This window comes from Salmo salar, chromosome ssa01 (assembly GCF_905237065.1).
Source record: "Salmo salar chromosome ssa01, Ssal_v3.1, whole genome shotgun sequence".
In the NCBI taxonomy this organism is placed as follows: domain Eukaryota; kingdom Metazoa; phylum Chordata; class Actinopteri; order Salmoniformes; family Salmonidae; genus Salmo; species Salmo salar.
In genome coordinates, this window is record NC_059442.1 from 54,083,346 (window position 1) to 54,097,468 (window position 14,123).

General features: G+C 42.1%; 1 protein-coding gene across 1 annotated transcript in view; it reads right to left on the reverse strand.

The window, feature by feature from the left end:
- Nucleotides 1-13,906, reverse strand: part of LOC106604947 (gamma-aminobutyric acid receptor subunit pi-like) — a 93,606-nt gene extending 79,700 nt beyond the window's left edge. The window contains exon 1 of the mRNA XM_014200111.2: nucleotides 13,447-13,906. The gene's annotated coding sequence lies outside the window, so the exon portion shown is untranslated. The remainder of the gene's footprint in view (nucleotides 1-13,446) is intronic.
- Between the last annotated feature and the right edge of the window lie 217 nt (nucleotides 13,907-14,123).

A 14,123-nucleotide genomic window follows, 5' to 3' on the forward strand; every position in this document is an offset into this window, starting at 1 on the left:
AATTCATAGTTTCTCTCCCTTTGATTTCTACTTCTCAGGTGAGGGTGCTGTTTAGGTAAGGGTGTGATGTCTGTACAAAAACAAAACAGGCTATTTTAAGTCCCCCATATTGAAAAAATGTAGAACAATTAGACACCCTATAACCAACACTTACAAACTCATGTATCAATCTGATTGATGGATTGTGTTGTGCAGTAAGCAGGCTCAGGTGTGGCTCCTTCCACCTTCAAAGAATAGGCAAGAGGGCCAGCCATGGAGAATAGTAAGACACTTCATTATTTCTATAACTATGCTATATTGTTTGTCCTCGTGTGTCTGTGCATGTTTTTCAATATAAAGTACTTTGCAGCCACTTAGTGTGGACACCAGGTGAGGCACACAGATTCCTATTGAACACTGTCACTATAACTGCCTTATTTTCTCAATAACAGTCTCTCCTTCACTTCATCCCTCTCTCCCCTTTTCCCTAAATCCTCTAGGTTATATCAGCCTATATCAGTGTCGGTGAACCCCTCCCACATCTGAACTGGCTACATAGAGGGCACAGCATGATCAGAGGTGAGCGGTCACTTGGTCAGGTCAACAGGAAGTATTATTAAAGAGATGCTTTACATTGAAATACAGATAGACGTAGTTGTCCCAGAGTTAATGATCCAAGGTCAGTTTTGCATTTGACATCCTGATGATTATGATGACTGACAGTGTTAAAATAAAATAAAAATACAAGGCTTAAACATGCTCTCTCTCTCCATCTGTCTCTTGTCTGCAGGTATGTTTTGATGTGAGAGAGGATGCCAAACCCCAGTCCCGTCATCGCCACCTCACCCGCGCTTAAGATAACATCCTGTCCGACTGGGAGTCCAAGGCTGGTTAGGAGACACCACTAGAGACACTATTATATACAGTGAGGGGAAAAAGTATTTGATCCCCTGCTGATTTTGTACGTTTGCCCACTGACAAAGATATTATCAGTCTATAATTTTAATGGTAGGTTGATTTGAACAGTGAGAGACAGAATAACAATAAACAAATCCAGAAAAACGCATGTCAAAAATGTTATAAATTGATTTGCATTTTAATGAAGGAAATAAGTATTTGACCCCCTCTCAATCAGAAAGATTTCTGGCTCCCAGGTGTCTTTTATACAGGTAATGAGCTGAGATTAGGAGCACACTCTTAAAGGGAGTTCTCCTAATCACAGCTTGTTACCTGTATAAAAGACACCTGTCCACAGAAGCAATCAATCAGATTCCAAACTCTCCACCATGGCCAAGACCAAAGAGCTCTCCAAGGATGTCAGGGACAAGATTGTAGACCTACACAAGGCTGCAATGGGCTACAAGACCATCGCCAAGCAGCTTGGTGAGAAGGTGACAACAGTTGGTGCGATTATTCGCAAATGGAAGAAACACAAAAGAACTGTCAAGTTCCCTTGGCCTGGGGCTCCATGCAAGATCTCACCTCGTGGAGTTGCAATGATCATGAGAACGGTGAGAAATCAGCCCAGAACTACACGGGAGGATGTTGTCAATGATCTCAAGGCAGCTGGGACCATAGTCACCAAGAAAACAATTGGTAACAGACTACGCCGCGAAGGACTGAGATCCTGTCCCCCTGCTCAAGAAAGCAAATATACATGCCTGTCTGAAGTTTGCCAATGAACATCTGAATGATTCAGAGGACAACTGGGTGAAAGTGTTGTGGTCAGATGAGACTAAAATGGAGCTTTGGCATCAACTCAACTCGCCGTGTTAAGAGCAGGAGGAATGCTGCCTATGACCCCAAGAACACCATCCCCACCGTCAAACATGGAGGTGGAAACATGCTTTGGGGGTGTTTTTCTGCTAAGGGGAGAGGACAACTTCATCACATCAAAGGGACGATGGACGGGGCCATGTACTGTCAAATCTTGGGTGAGAACCTCCTTCCCTCAGCCAGGGCATTGAAAATGAGTCGTGGATGGGTATTCCAGCATGACAATGACCCAAAACACACGGCCAAGGCAACAAAGGAGTTGCTCAAGAAGAAGCACATTAAGGTCCTGGAGTGGCCTAGCCAGTCTCCAGACCTTAATCCCATAGAAAATCTGTGGAGGGAGCTGAAGGTTCGAGTTGCCAAACATCAGTCTTGAAACCTTAATGACTTGGAGAAGATCTGCAAAGAAGAGTGGGACAAAATCCCTCCTGAGATGTGTGCAAACCCGGTGGCCAACTACAAGAAACGTCTGACCTCTGTGATTGCCAACAAGGGTTTTGCCACCAAGTACTAAGTCATGTTTTGCAGAGGGGTCAAATACTTATTTCCCTCATTAAAATGCAAATCAATTTATAACATTTTTGACATTTCTGGATTTGTTTGTGGTTATTCTGTCTCTCACTGTTCAAATAAACCTACCATTAAAATTATAGACTGATCATTTCTTTGTCAGTGGGCAAACGTACAAAATCAGCAGGGGATCAAATACTTTTTTCCCTCACTGTAATTGTGATGAACTGAGAGAATATTAGGGTAGCACTGTGATTCATTAATCATATGCTGTCTTCCCTGCTCCTCTGTTCTTACCTCTTTCCCTTCCTATCTTTTACACCTCCCTCACCACATCCTTTCTTCCTCTGTTTTTCTAATGCACACCAGATGTGCATTGAAGTACACATTGAACTTTTATTTATAATATAATATTACAATTATAATATTTATAAGGCATGTATTATGTATTTATAACACTTGGATAATGAACTTCTTTCAATAAAGCGTTTCACATTCTCTACTGGTTGAAATTAAGTCTCTCATTTGATGAAATACTACACCTATCCTGAGGTTAGATTACTTGTGAGATATTACTGCATGGTCGGAACTAGAAGCACAAGCATTTCGCTACACTCACTTTAACATGTAGGCTTATTGGTGGCCACCTTAATTATATGACAACTTGGGCGAATGATTAGCAATGACAAACAGCGCATTTCAGTAGGAGAAGGCCATATTTTCCATTCGTATCTGTTAACGCAGATACATCCTGACAAAATACACCCATTACTGGCCTGCTAATGTGCCTTTCTGGATGTTGGAAACGGTCGAGAAAAGACCCATAACTGATCCAATAGGTTGCCAAATCAGGCCTAACCAGGGCTTTTTAGCGGTTATTCCAATTACATATTCACTGCAGTTTACAGCAATTCTGCACTCACTAGAAAACAATAATACAATTAATTATGGTACCGTATTGTTATAGCCTAGGTATGATCATGTTCTTGTCCCTAAAAAGATTAGCCAATTGGGGAGCCTGAGGAGCACACACAGTATAGCCTAGGCTACCTGTCATTTCATAATCTGATAAAAAAAAAACATTATTTCACTCTGTGCATTTATTTGGTATATTCGCTGTAGTATTAGGGCTAATATTTAGCAAATTAATGATGGGGTAATATTCATATGCTTTTAACTTAGGATACACATCTCTAGTATGTCTGTCTTTATTGTTCTCTTTGCGCGATTCCGTACCTGGCCTCTCCCCTACAAACATCTCAGCTACAGCAATTCCTCTACGATCTTGGAGTCCCTGGAAAAGCTAGACCACAATAGCTTGTTGGACACTTTTTTACAAGCATTTTCTTAACTAATAGCCTATTTGAGGAGAGAATCCCCCTTGCTCTTGCTTGCTGAATATAAAATACAGCAGCCAAAATAACTGGTGGGGAGTTTGAAAGGAGAGAGAGAGCGTGCGATGGTCTGATCAAATTGGCTAGTGATGATATTGATAGGATCCAAAGGAATTGACAACCATAATGTCAATAACTAAGTTAGGAATTCACTGTATGACTGTCTACAGTGTTTTCTAATTCTGGAATTGGAATATGACATCGTGTCATAGGCCTACTTGTAGCACACACAATATTATAATTGCTCAGTGGATTTGATTCAGTATTTAGGCTATTATTGTATGCAGCTAGTAGAAAAGTACAGATGTAGGATCTTAATTTGACCAGTTTCTCACAGCAGGAAAATAATCCTGCAGCAACAGGAAATGTGAATTATTGTGTTGATTATAAGTAATGGACATTTTTTTAGGGGTTGATACATGTTTTTGTTAGGGCATATCAAGTCTGACATTTGAAAGTGGAAATTACAAACTTTAGAAGGCTTTTTAAAACTTTTTAAACCAAGTTTGCATTTCCTGCTGTGCAGGGCATTTTCTGCAACAACAGGTTATCAAATTAAGATCCTATATCTGTATAGGCTAAGATATACAGTGGGGGGAAAAAGTATTTGACCCCCTGCTGATTTTGTACGTTTGCCCACTGACAAAGAAAGGATCAGTCTATAATTTTAATGGTAGGTTTATTAGAACAGTGAGAGACAGAATAGGAACAAAAAAATCCAGAAAAACGCATGTCAGAAATGTTATAAATTGATTTGCATTTTAATGAGGGAAATAAGTATTTGACCCCCTCTCAATCAGAAAGATTTCTGGCTCCCAGGTGTCTTTTATACAGGTAACAAACTGAGATTAGGAGCACACTCTTAAAGGGAGTGCTCCTAATCTCAGTTTGTTACCTGTATAAAAGACACCTGTCCACAGAAGCAATCAATCAATCAGATTCCAAACTCTCCACCATGGCCAAGAGCAAAGAGCTCTCCAAGGATGTCAGGGACAAGATTGTAGACCTACACAAGGCTGCAATGGGCTACAAGACCATCGCCAAGCAGCTTGGTGAGAAGGTGACAACATTTGGTGCAATTATTCGCAAATGGAAGAAACACAAAAGAACTGTCAATATCCCTCGGTCTGGGGCTCCATGCAAGATCTCACCTCGTGGAGTTGCAATGATCATGAGAACGGTGAGGAATCAGCCCAGAACTACATGGGAGGATCTTGTCAATGATCTCAAGGCAGCTGGGACCATAGTCACCAAGAAAACAATTGGTAACACACTACGCCGTGAAGGACTGAAATCCTGCAGCGCCCGCAAGGTCCCCCTGCTCAAGAATACATATACATGCCCGTCTGAAGTTTGCCAATGAACATCTGAATGACTCAGAGGACAACTGGTGAAAGTGTTGTGGTCAGATGAGAACAAAATGAAGCTCTTTGACATCAACTCAACTCGCCATGTTTGGAGGAGGAGGAATGCTGCCTATGACCCCAAGAACACCATCTCCACCGTCAAACATGGAGGTGGAAACATTATGCTTTGGGGGTGTTTTTCTGCTAAGGGGACAGGACAACTTCACCGCATCATTTGACGGGGCCATGTACTGTCAAATCTTGGGTGAGAACCTCCTTCCCTCAGCCAGGGCATTGAAAATGGGTCGTGGATGGGTATTCCAGCATTACACACAGCTAAGGCAACAAAGGAGTGGCTCAAGAAGAAGCACATTAAGGTCCTGGAGTGGCCTAGCCAGTCTCCAGACCTTAATCCCATAGAAAATCTGTGGAGGGAGCTGAAGGTTCGAGTTGCCAAACATCAGCCTCGAAACCTTAATGACTTGGAGAAGATCTGCAAAGAGGAGTGGGACAAAATCCCTCCTGAGATGTGTGCAAACCTGGTGGCCAACTACAAGAAACGTCTGACCTCTGTGATTGCCAACAAGGGTTTTGCCACCAAGTACTAAGTCATGTTTTGCAGAGGGGTCAAATACTTATTTCCCTCATTAAAATGCAAATCATTTTATAACATTTTTGACATGCGTTTTTCTGGATTTTTTTGTTGTTATTCTGTCTCTCACTGTTCAAATGAACCTACTATTAAAATTATAGACTGATCATTTCTTTGTAAGTGGGCAAACGTACAAAATCAGCAGGGGATCAAATACTTTTTTCCCCCACTGTAGTTGATAGGCTACTATGTAGGCTGGATGATATCTAGATTATTATATGACCACTGTAATATAACCGTTGGTGTTACGAATGTTTGTGATAGCCTACACTCATGCTATAGCCACAATCTCCAGCACTCATCCAATGAGCCAGCCACCCTCCAGGCCTGTTCGGAACACACTCTGATGATATATCATCATGACATGCTTCTGCTCAGAGAGTAGGCTATCCACTGGGGAATACTAATAACAATGAGAAAAGTCAAACTTATGAAAAATGTACTCACTTGTTAACAATAATACATTCTTCATTGCACTGTGTGTTGTAGCCTAGGTAGAACATCTTTCTTGTCTAAGATCCAAACTATTGACAATCATTAGAAAATGGAAATCTCTCGCAAACCACTTGAGCAACAAGGCAAGCAATTGCAAAAGATGTGAAGGCTTAACGGAGTTCGTTGTTGAACTGCTACATTTAAATACGAGTTTCTATATTATTTTTCATTACATGTACATTGAAGTATTATTGCAGTTGTCACTATGACAGTGAACACATCCTGAAAGCACTGAATGGTCTGTGTTACCAGTTACCACCTTATAAATAGGCCTACACAGCAGCTACTCTTCCTGGGGTCCAGCACAATTAAGGCAGTTATATACAATTTAAAAAACAGTACAACAGATTTCACAACACATTAAGTGTGTGCCCTCAGGCCACTGCTCTACTACCACATATCTACAACACAAAATCCATGTGTACGTGTGTGTATGGTGCATATGTTATCATGTGTGTGTGTATGTGTGTGTCTGTGCCTGTGTGTGTGTCCCTTCACAGTCCATGTTGTTCCATAAGTATTTTTGATCCGTTATTCAAATCTGATTTTACTTCTTGCATGAGTTACTTAATGTAGAATAGACTTCCACGTAGTCATGGGGTTCCTTGAGTGGCACAGTGGTCTAAGGCACTGCATAGCAGTGCTAGAGGCGTCACTACAGACCCGGGTTCGATCCAGGGCTGTATCCCAACTGGCCGTGATTGGGAGTCCCATAGGGCGCCGCACAGATGGTAGTACTGTGCGCCTCCCATAGTTTGTTCTGGACTTGAGGACTGTGAAAAGAGCGCTGGTGGCATGTCTTGTGGGTTATGAATGGGAGTCTGAGCTGTGTGCTAGTAGTTTGAACAGACAGCTCAGTACATTAAAACAAGTCAACACTTCTCACAAATACTAGTAGTGATCTATCCTATACTTTGAGCCAGGAGAGATTGACATGCATATTATTAATGTGGATGCGTTGATCAGTTGATTGACAGGTGAAGCTACTGTAGAACGATAAACTTCCCTCTACTGTGGATGCTCGCCAACGTTTTATAGTTATGTAGCCTATAGTTCATCATTATAGTTATCGTTGTAGTTATCGTCCTTGGTGTGGATGGCCCTACCAATATTACAAGTTATTTATTGTGAAGGCTGCTATCCTACTAAAATAAAGTAGGGTGGATGGAACAAATTGGCCATGTTACCGATGCAGAATCTTAATCTGATCACCCTGTTGCAGGATTATGTTCCTGCAGTGCAGGAAATTTAAAGCTTGTAGTGTTTTTGAGGTTTAAAAGGGCTTCTGAAGTTTGTCATTTCCACTTAGAAATGTCAGACTTCATTTTCCCTTACGGAAAACGTATCAACCCCTGAAAAAATTATCCACATAATAATCTACATTTCCTGTTGCTGCAGGATTATTTTTCTGCTGTAGCAAACCTGCTCAAATTAAGATCCAACATCTGTAGCTACCGCCGTCATGTGATAGGCCTACAGCTACCCAGTGGCAAGCAACTCACGTCAGGAAGCACCTTGATTCAACATCGGTCTACCGGTCATTCGCACCGGCTTCGGCTTGCCATGCTGACGCTTAGCTAATAATTGGCATGTCACAGTCACATCCAGATGGTGACCAATTTTACAATCACAGATGGACTTTTATTGGGACGAATCTTGTCCTAGAGGCAGAGCTGAGCAATTTCCACTAGGTGGGCCAGTGCCAAGTAAAAATTGTCTATATATCATCAAAATTCATAAATTTAGGGTTAGGTTTAGGCAGTGTGGTTACGGTTAGGGTTAGGTTTTAAATATGATTTTATGACTTTGTAGCTGTGCCCGCTAGTGACTACCCTGCAGAGCTGCCTCCAGTAGGCCTATATGAGTCATCCCAATAAATGCCAAACTGCATGACAATCCCTCGCCCATCAAAACATTCTTGCAGTCAGCATGCCAATTGCACGCTCCCTCAAAACATGAGACATATGTGGCATTGTGCTGTGTGACAAAACTGCACATTTTAGAGTGGCCTTTTATTGTCCCCAGCACAAGATGCACCTGTGCACAATATTTGAGAGAAATACTTTTTTTTGTGCGTATGGAACGTTTCAGGGATCTTTTATTTCAGCTCATGTAACATGGGACAAACACTTTACATGTTGTGTGTATATTTTTGTTCAGTTTAGTACTCACTACCTCCCGCACTCAGAGCTGAGCTGATGTAGTCAGTTTCGAAATAAGTTCCACCAGCCCAGCCCGCCACTCTTACAGGCACAGCGGGCCCTGAGGACTTCGTCTGAGCAGTCGGCTAGCCACAGCGGATCCCTCGCCTATGCAACACTGTTTCATCTGAGAGTTCAGACGCTTTGATTTGGTCTCTAATTGACTTATCTTCCTCATCATTCCAGACGAGTGTCTGGCTCCCGTCACCCTGCATCAGCGTAAGGCTGCTTGTTGTCTTGCTCTCGCCTCCTAAAACATATGGGAAATCTGCAGGCTTTGAGTGGGATTTGAATATGGTTGGGAAGAAACTTGCTTTTTGAAATGGTGGTGCTGGTGGTGGTGCTGGTGGCGGCAGGTTTGAAGAAGAGGAAGAAGAAGATGGTGATGATGATGATGGTAATAATAATGATCAAAGAAGAAGAAAATACTTTTTGTTTAATAAAATATCAATATAAAAAAAACTCTCACCCTTCCCATGTAACAATCTGACAAGTCAAGCCAGAGGGGAACCAGTTGATCTGAATGTGCATCTGGACACTGTGACAGCTTGAGGGAGTGGTTGGCAACAGTGAGGACTTATGGCGTCAGATCTCATCACAGATGAGAGATGACAGTGCCACTGCACCGTCCCAAGTCAGACAGGGCTCAGAGGGCCACGCAGACGGGACAGCCAGGTCAGCTCAAACCCAAATGTTTCTGATCCTCACTCCCATGATGCACCCGAACCAGAGAGTGGGCGGCTGGGAGATGAGACCCATCAATCTGAATAAGGCAGGAGAGATGAGCCACCTGGTGCCATGTGCCACCCTCCAGGATCCAGCTGCACCCCTACCTCATCATCTCATAGCACTGCCCAACCACCTATTCTGCAGAGTAATGTCTGCACAGGTCATAGTCTCTACCCACACCTCAGACAGAATATAACAAGCATAGCAGGGAGGGAAAGGGGGAGATATACAGATAGAATGAAAGTGAAAAATAAGTCCCTAACCAGAAAGTTAAAAAATAAAGAATGCACCACTACATCATCCAAGACATGTTCGTCACCTTCGGTTGACTTTTAAAAATTCTCTTACATCTGCTATGTTGTCACTCTGGGTGGGAAGGGAAATGACACTGAGTTCTGGAGTTTTGAAGATAAGGAGAGGGCCTTTCCATCATCTTTCCGTACAATGCAGTTCATGTTAATCTCATTCATTTCGGTTCCCTTCTCTCACTTTCAATGTTGTGCTGACTGAGAGCTAAGTCTGTGCTGCAACCTGGTTATGCATCCGTCGTGGAGATTTGTTGAAACAAAAAAATATTGAAAAATAAATAAGGAACATTGCGTTTTCCCCAGAGCTGCAGTGGAACAGAGGCAGTTGTCTTGGCTGTTACTCAAATCACACACATATACATACAGTATATTTGGAAGAGAGGGACGTTTCAAGTGTTTCTATTTTCATTCTGGATAAAATCAGATCTCTTGTGCCTTCTTCACCACACTTTCTGTGTGGTTGGACCATTTCAGTTTGTCCGTGATGTGTACACAGAGGAACTTAAAGCTTTCCACCTTCTCCACTGCTGTCCCGTCTATGTGGATAGCGGGGTGCTCCCTCTGCTGCTTCCTGAAGTCCACGATCATCTCCTTTGTTTTGTTGACGTTGATTGAGAGCTTGTTTTCCTGACACCACACTCCGAGTGCCCTCACCTCCTCAAAATAGGCTGTCTCGTCATTGTTGGCGATCAAGCCTACTACTGTTGTGTCGTCTGCAAACTTGATGATTGAGTTGGAGGCCGTGCATGACCACGTAGTCATGGGGGAACAGGGAGTACAGGAGGGGGCTGAGCACGCACCCTTGTGGGGCCCCAGTGTTGAGGATCAGCGAAGTGGAGATGTTTCCTACCTTCACCACCTGGGGGCGGCCCATCAGGAAGTCCAGGACCCAATTGCACAAGGCGGGGTTGAGACCCAGGGCCTCAAGCTTAATGATGAGCTTGGAGGGTACTATGGTGTTGAATGCTGAGTTGTAGTCACTGAACAGCATTCTTACATAGGTATTCCTCTTGTCCAGATGGGATAGGGCAGTGTGCAGTGTGATGGCGATTGCATCGTCTGTGGACCTATTGGGGCGGTATACAAATTGAAGTGAGTCTTGGGTGACAGGTAAGGTGGAGGTGATATGATCCTTGACTAGTCTCTCAAAGCACTTCATGATGACAGAACTGAGTGCTACGGGACGATAGTCATTTAGTTCAGTTACCTTTGCCTTCTTGGGTACAGGAACAATGGTGGCCATCTTGAAGCATGTGGGGACAGCAGACTGGGATAGGGAGAGATTGAATATGTCCGTAAACACACCAGCCAGCTGGTCTGAGTACGCGTCTAGGGATGCCGTACCAGACTTGTGGAGGTCTACAACTTTTTTTTCTGAGGTCTTGGCTGATATCTTATGATTTTCCATGATGCCAAGCAAAGAGGCACTGAGTTTGAAGGTAGACCTTGAAATACATCCACAGGTACACCTACAATTGACTCAAATTATGTCAATTAGCCTATCAGAAGTGTAGGTAAAACAAAAGCAGACACTGAATATCCCTTTGAACATGGATGGTCAAATACACCATCACTTTGGATGGTGTATTAATACACTTCAAAGATACAGCCGTCCTTCCTAACTCAGTTGCCGGAGAGGAAGGAAACCACTCAGGGATTTCACCATGAGGCCAATGGTGACTTTAAAACAGTCATAGAATTTAATGGCTGTAATAGGAGAAAACTGAGGATGGATCAACAACATTATTTCTAACCTAATTGGCAGAATGAAAAGAAGGAAGAAATATTCCAAAACATGCATCCTGTTGGCAACAAGGCACTAAAGTAATACTGCAAAAAATATTGCAAAGTAATTAACTTTTCATTGTGAATACAAAGTGTTATGTTTGGAGAAAATCCAATACAACACATTCATTTTCAAGCATAGTGGTGGCTGCATCATGTTATGTGTATGCTTGTAATCGTTAACAACTGTGGAGTTTTTGAAGATAAAAATGAAAGTGAATGGAGCTAAGCACATGCAAAATCCTAGATGAAAACCTGGTTCAGTCTGCTTTCCACCAGCCACTGAGACATTAATTCACCTTTTAGCAGGACATTAACCTAAAACACAAGGCCAAATCTACACTGTGTACCAAGAACACAGTGAATGTTCCTGAGTTCCAATTTTGACTTAAATCTGCTTAGAAATCTATGGCAAGAGTTGAAAATGGTTGTCTAGCAATGATCAACAACCAATTTGACAGAGCTTGACAAATTTTGAAAAGAATAACGGGCAAATATTGTACAATCCAGGTGCGCAAAGCTGTTAGAGGCTTACCCAGGAAGACTCACTGCCTTAAACGCTGCCAAAGGTGATTTTGACATGTATTGAGATATTTATTTTTTAATAAATTTGCTACAATTTCTACAAACATGTTTTCACTTTGTCATTATGGGGTGTTGTGTGTAGATAAAAAAAATGTATACAAAAATGTATTCCATTTCCAATTCAGTCTGTAACAGAACAAAATGGGGAATAAGTCAAGGGGTATGAATACTTTCTGAAGGCACTGTACATATGAGGGCAATGCACGCCAGCACTTTCCCGATTGCAATTTGGCTGTTGAATGGCCTCATGTATGACAAGTGTACGGCAACTCCAGATCAGACTGGGAGATTCAGGATGGCATTTACATTGGATAGGCATCGGGTAGCTACAATTCCTATGACATCATTGAAGGTCCACTAAGTGGATGGCATCTCTTGTCAATGAGTGTCAGGTTGTGTTGGTTTATTGTAGTAAAAACCTGCCTTATGCACGTCATCATGTGTGGTTGCATCCACCCTATACACCATCATTTCACCAAGTCAATATATACGGCATCTCCGGGACAGCCAGCCAGGATGGTGGATATGATTTTCTGGAAAAACTAAATGTGCCAGCTCAACTCAAACATCTTAATAGTGCACTGGAACATCACTATGCACATCACAAATGCAGTGAGCCAGCGGAAGGTCATGTTGGATTCAGGCAGACATATTGGACTAGCAATGAATCAAAGCTCACTTCTAAATAACAAGGAGATGACTGAAGAGCCCAATCCTGGAGACAAAAGGTATACCACAGTTGGTATACCAAGTTGTAGAGCTAGGGAGAGGGTGTCCAGTGTTCTCTTTCCTTTCGTTGGAGCCCCCGAATTGCCTCATTGTGCCTCAAAGAGACCCACGACTTGGAATACTTGGTGTTTCCATTCCAAGCAGTCTGCTGCTTTCTTTTTATATCCAGACAATGGTGCTTGAGTATAATTAGGGCAGGCCTAATGGATTCCCAATTTCAGAGCATGTAATATTGGGTTACATGAGTTTATGTGGCCCACCCCCCTCTAGCCAGGCATTATTCTGCACGTTTTAAGTTTAGGGAGTGTGTCATGATATTTATCAATCACTTATGCAGTAAAATATTTTTTCACAGACATCCATTTCATAGAATGGAGACATTAGATATGTGAAAAAATATGGTTGTGTTTTGTTCTACCGCTGGAAGGGGTATCTCAAAAGCTAAAGCCCTTTTTGAAGATTGCCCACTAGCCTATCTAGTTAAACACGCACACACACACACACACACAGCAGCCCTTTGCGCCTGCACAATAAAATTACAATACTGGATGAATATGAAATGCTCACTCAATCCGTATAAAGCTGTTCTCACGCTATAAAGGAGATGCATTTATAATTCCATTATGATGGGATAGGCTATTGTTCAGTGCTTCACTTTTCTACAACTAATGTTCATTTACGCTTGTTTAGTATTTTTCATATTCCAAAAATAGTTAGCAAACCATTCAAAATGCTTTCTGCAGAACAACTAAGCAATTGATAGATAGTCTACGAAGCTTTAGCAAAGTGCAATGACTTGGCTGGGAAAAAAACGATACGCTCAATTTCATTTGATTGAAGATAGGTTTACTAAACCATATAAAAAAAATGTAAACCAACGCCTAGAAGCTTTCATTGTACATGCCACACGTCGAGAGTCGGTTGTATCATATTGCAACTGTCGAAATAAATCCTTACCTGTAGCGATTGGTGGCGGAGAACATGCCATACAGTTCAGTTTATACTGGCGATAAAAGTCCGTGTCACCGAATTGTCCTTAGCATTCACATCAACGTTGTAACTGGTAGCCCACTTCAGTCCAGTTTTCTATAGGTGGCATATGTTGATGTGCGTGCATCTGCCCGCGAAAATAATTGGTGTCAGCGAATTCCCGTCAACTAGGAGAGGAGTCGCGCCACTGCCGCTTCGTGCGCAATGATGAGCAACAGTCCTCCAACCCTACAGCTGCTTCATGAGATTAACGTCACCAAAAATCACTTGTAGTCCTCAGAACTAATTAATTTATGTCCACCATTCATAATACCCTTGATAAAAAACAATTAACATTTATTCCACCATTGGATAGTGTTATTCGTAAGCATATCCTATAGTTTATGTGCGGGAGTGTGCGCACATGAATCAATTTGCTTCATTTGGAAGCTACTTTCACAATGGCAAAATCCTATCACGTTGCACATTCAGCACAGGGACAATGTCTTTGTAGAACAAAGCATATATCCACTATAAATTATTGAAGCCCAAAGGAACCGAGGGCACAATAAATGAATGTAACATTTAGTTATAGTCGTTTTCTGTGATTGCAATGTCAGAGCATATTGAAGCCATCCTATTCTTAAATTAGCCAACACTTTACA